Source organism: Neoarius graeffei, chromosome 10, assembly GCF_027579695.1.
Source record: "Neoarius graeffei isolate fNeoGra1 chromosome 10, fNeoGra1.pri, whole genome shotgun sequence".
NCBI lineage: Eukaryota > Metazoa > Chordata > Actinopteri > Siluriformes > Ariidae > Neoarius > Neoarius graeffei.
The window spans coordinates 30,306,460-30,312,116 of record NC_083578.1 but is presented as its reverse complement, the minus strand read 5'-3'; positions in this window follow the sequence as shown (position 1 = coordinate 30,312,116).

The window sequence follows — 5,657 nt, the reverse complement described above, 5'->3', positions numbered from 1 at the left end:
TTATTTGGGGGCGGCGCAGTGGTGTAGTGGTTAGCACTGTTGCCTCATCCAAGAAGGTTCTGGGTTGGAGCCCAGTGACCGACAGGAGCCTTTCTGTGTGGAGTTTGCATGTTCTCCCTGTATCTGCATGGGTTTCCTCGGGGTGCTCCAGTTTCCCCCACAGTCCAAAGACATGCAGGTTAGGGTAATTGGTGGCTCTAAATTGATTACAGGTGTGAATGGTTGTTTGTTTCTATGTGTCAGCCCTGCGATGACCTGGTGACTTGTCCAGGGTGTACCTCGCCTCTCCATAGTCAGCTGGGATAGGCTCCAGCTTGGCTGCTACCGTGCACAGGATAAGTGGTTACAGATAATGGATGGATGTTTTAATTGTTGATTAGATGAAAGATACATCTCATGGATGCGCTGGAATGCATCATCAGTGATGTAACCTGGAGTCATCGGGTGTTTCGGGTCTTTCAACATCATACACCCTCTGCCAGGCGACCCAGCCAGGGTTGATCAGACCCCAGTTTGCATCCCAGTAGAAGAAGAAGAAGAAACCTTTATTTGTCACTTTACAGTGAAATTCAACCTCTGCATTTAACCCATCTGAAGCAGTGAACACATGCACACACACTCAGAGCAGTGGGCAGCCACACCAGAGCGCCCGGGCAGCAGTCAGGGGTTCGGTACCTTGCTCAAGGGCACCTCAGCCCAAGGCTGCCCCACGTTAACCTAACTGCATGTCTTTGGATTGTGGGGGAAACCCACGGGCGCAGATAGAGGGGGGGACGGGGGGGATTCGTCCCACCCAGATTTAAATTCACCTCGTTCGGTCCCCCCCACTTATAGGGAGGAAAAAACGTCTATGCTGTCTTTCTTTGCATAAGGCAAACCTCACGGAAAAATCAAAAGACTAATTACCATTCGGTTTATTGAGGTGCACAGCAGTACATACATAGTTGCAACTGCGCAGACTGCACAGGTTGCGAGCTCGAGCTTGGTTGCTATGGTTACCCACAACAAGTTTGACAGGCATATCGGGGACAGCTCCTCCTAGTTCAGGACCCCAACACGGCATGATGAAGGGTGCCAAAAGGCAGAAAACGATTGCATCGTTTTTTAAAAAAAAAACGACTGTAAGTAAACTGTGCCTTACTTTATCATATCACCTTGCAATTTTTTGATAGTCTGTTCAAAGTAATGTCGTAGTGAAAGTAAAATCGTACGGAGTAGAGATGCCTTTCAGGTAGCCTCCTTCTTTCGGTGGCAGCCTGTAGATGCTCAGTGCTCAGAAGGCAGTTTTAATGTTTAATCTGGCGTTCCCTGCCATAATTTCAGCGAGCATATTGTTTCATAAGGAAACTTTGCGAAGAGTTGTTGACTGACTGCCGCTCACGCAACACACAGGCATAGTTAGAAAGTCAGGATGCACTGGTTTACACTTTACACACACACACGTAGCCCAGCCTCTTGCTATGTTTAACAGTTGGAACTTAGCGGTTTTAAAACTAGTTTTGCAGTTTTGCAATTTCTGTGCATGATGATAATGTGTAAACTTTGGATTTCCATAGGCTATGTTAAAATGTTATCATTGTCCTGGCCTGCAGGTAGTTCCTGGTGATGGCAGTGAGGGAGGTGAAATAACATGTATACACACTACCGTTCAAAAGTTTGGGGTCACCCAGACAATTTTGTGTTTTCCATGAAAAGTCACACTTTTATTTACCACCATAAGTTGTAAAATGAATAGAAAATATAGTCAAGACATTTTTCTGGCCATTTTGAGCATTTAATCGACCCCACAAATGTGATGCTCCAGAAACTCAATCTGCTCAAAGGAAGGTCAGTTTTATAGCTTCTCTAAAGAGCTAAACTGTTTTCAGCTGTGCTAACATGATTGTACAAGGGTTTTCTAAGGCCAAGTTTACATTAGACCGTATCTGTCTTGTTTTCTTCGCGGATGCACTGTCCGTTCACATTAAAACACCGGGAAACGGGAATCCGCCAGGGCCGACGTATTCAACCCAGTTCGTGTCTGGTCCGGTGCTGTGTAAACATTGAGGATACGCAGATACGCTGTGCTGAGCTCTAGCTGATGTCATCATTGGACAACGTCACTGTGACATCCACCTTCCTGATTCGCTGGCGTTGGGATCACACACACAGCGGCTCAGTCCCGAATCACTGCTCGTGCGCTTCACTCGCGCGCTCTGTGAGCTGCGCAGGGCCGGAGTGCGCACCCTCCAGAGGGCACTCGCTGTTCAGGGCGGAGTGATTTGGAGCGCAGGAGGAAGCGCTGAGCCGCACTGACGTTTATTTACACATTTCAACCTCCTTCAGGCTTTTAAACTCAGTGAGAACATGAACATCACAGCCAGGTGTGTTTATCTGCTGGAGAAGGTGTTCGCTTGCCATCCTTCCACTTGCAAGTGGTGAGTGACTTGCACATGCCCGATATGCACTGGGATCATGTGACGTGTCGTCTAATTAGTCATGTGATTAGCGTATCCGTGTATTGGCGATGCTGTGTGCACGCGAATCGTGTATTGGCGTTGCTGTGTGCACGCGAATCGTTTTAAAAACGTTAATCTGATGATCCGCTGATTCGAAATAATGTAAACAGGGCCTAATCATCCATTAGCCTTCTGAGGCAGTGAGCAAACACATTGTACCATTAGAACACTGGAGTGATAATTGCTGGAAATGGGCCTCTATACACCTATGTAGATATTGCACCAAAAACCAGACATTTGCAGCTAGAATAGTCATTTACCACATTAGCAATGTATAGAGTGTATTTCTGATTAGTTTAAAGTGATCTTCATTGAAAAGAACAGTGCTTTTCTTTCAAAAATAAGGACATTTCAAAGTGACCCCAAACTTTTGAATGGTAGTGTGTGTATATATATATATATATATATATATATATATACAAAATGGAATCATTTGCTGACAACTCAGTCCCCCCCAGTTCAAAAATCCTATCTGCACCCCTGGGGAAACCAGAGCACCCAGAGGAAACCCACACAGACAGAACATGCAAACTCCACACAGAAAGGCCCTCACCGGTTGCTGGGTTCAAACCCAGAACCTTCTTGCTGTGAGGCAACTGTGCTAACCACTACACCACCGTGCCGCCCAGTAGCATTTGTCCACAGATCTGCCCTCTTAATCCAAAGCCACCTTGTGGCTTTCTCTGCGGCTTCTGCTGCATTCTTCATGGCTTTCTTCTTTGCCTGCCCTGTGATGCCCAGCATCGTAAATGCTCTGCAGAGTGACCACCCTGCAAAGCCTCAGCAACCCACTTCCACTGGCTCACATTGGACCCGCCAGCCTTGCCTTTGGCATGTGTCCACAAGCTCCTGATACTTGGCGTGCTTTCTCTAAATAAAATCAGATGAGAGAACAGAGATGTCCCAAAGTGTTGACGGCTATGCTGAGAATGAAATGAACTCTAGCCCTTTGCCCAATAGTGGCTTAAGTCCTGTAGTTCTCCTCTAAAACAAGCATACACCATATAAATGGTTCACATATTTGAACTGGTAGATGAACACACTTGTCCATGGGGACAATACTCATGTGTTTTCTCACTGGCAAGTTTATCATTTTGACCATGGTTGTGATGCTTAACCGTGAGTCTTTTGTGTTGAAAGCTCTGTGAATTTCCCCATGATGACCATCATTTTGGTCAGCAACCACTACAGAGTTTCTGTAAACTGAGAATTTAAAAAAAAAATCAAGGATGACTGTTTAAAATAAATGGTAAGAAATTTTCCTTAAAATAATGTTGTGGAAATGAAGGCGTGGTCAAGTGTTGGCTGTGAATGGCTAGGAGTCAGGTTGAACCAGCAGGTAACATATCACAAGTTACACCTGTGTTGAATTACTGGCTGTCTATTAACGGGTCTCTATGTGTCTTTCAGATGGCCAATAATGAGAGAGAGAGAGAGCTGTGTTCCCTAAACGTGTGCATTTGTGTGTACAGCTTAGTAGTCACTAAAAAGTGAAAATAATAAAAACACACCTCAAATTGTAGCGCCTGTCTCCAGTTCCTCCTTGTCCAGAAGTTAAGAGTTGTTACACTGGTGTCGAAACCCGGGTCTTACAAATGCCACTATAGAGTCCAAACCAGTCAGGGATCTCCTCTAGACCCTCACCATCTACCTCTAATGCCAGCACCAAGAGCTGTTCACACTGTCCATTGAGCAGGAGCAGCAGTTCCAGCTCTGCGCGAGGCCCAGGTGAAGGACTGGCAGGCAGTGCGGAGCTTGGTCCAGTCAGTGGGTACTCCACTGGTCACTCCTGTGGCCAGCGTTCTTGTGCAGCTGGTCAAGATGGGGCCGCAGGATGACCCAGAAACCTTCCCTGAGCTGTTCAAGTGTGTCGCAGAGGTGAGCTCATGGCCAAACTCATAGTGGGCAGCTCACCCATTGCCACTCCTGTCGGGGGAAGCACTGCTTGGCAACTCCTGACCACCAGCGTGCTGGAGTACTCACACTTGAAGTGTCCTATACTGCAATGTATAACCCTAACCCTCCTCTCTCTCTCCACAGGTGAACCTGTTCATGCCCACCAAAGTCAGGAGAAAGTCCGGGCAGGTCTGTTGGTGCAGCAAGAAGGCTGGGATTTCCTGGGATCAGGACTTCCAGAAAGGGGTGGGGATTCTGATTCATATTCTCAACGCACCGCAGACTTCCCCTGATGGAGCAGGAATGCACCGAGTCTCTGTGAGTATTCAAGGGGGTACACATTAGGCTTTGGTGGATTCTGGTTGGAATCAAAGCCTGATTCAGTGCGGGGCATTGGGAAATGCACGATTGGTGAAGGTGAGGTGTGTACATGGGGATGTTCAAAAATATTTGCTAATGCCCGTCACTATTCATTTCCAGGGAGAAAAGCATTGTGTGGAGGTGGCAGTTAATCCAAGCCTCACCCATTCACTTATCCTGGGGACAGGTTGGCTGGGGTTTAAAACATTAATAAAACAGTTAGTAGTGGATGGGTTCTGCATGAGCACATCACGGGGGAATCCTGCCACAACATTGGCTGGGGAGGCGGTCCCAGGGCCATCTGCATCAGCTCTGTGTCATGATGATATGGAGAGTGAAGAGGGCCCCACCCCTCCTCTCTCTCTGGGAAATTGGAACAGACATGTGATGTGCGTCTGAGGCAAGTGAAAGTAATTGATGGCCAGAAACTCTAGTTTAACATTGCGCTTTCCTTTTCCATGTTTTTGTCTTATTAAGGATAGGCTATATTGAGTGATGCAGGACACTCAGACTAAAGAAGAGACGACACAGTTGTTGGTTCCGAAGAGTGGTAGGAACTTTTATTCCATGTGACTCATCATAATTCTATGGCTGGGCACTTGGGTAAGGACAAAATACTCAATTGTCTCATGGCTCGTTTCTATTGGCCAGGGATTCAGGCAGGTGGTGTGCGGATTGTCGCAAATGCCACCTTATGTTGTTTGTGTCTGCACTTTATGTTGTTTGTGTCATTTAGTGTCTGTTTATTTTCTATCTATTGTGTCATTTATTGTCTGCAGTGTTGCACTCTTGCACTTTGTTGTTATATGTAGATTTGTAGTCCTGTGATGTTTAATGTAGCACCATGGTCCTGGAGAAACGCTTCATTTTAACTGTGGACTGTACCAACTGTATATGGTTGAA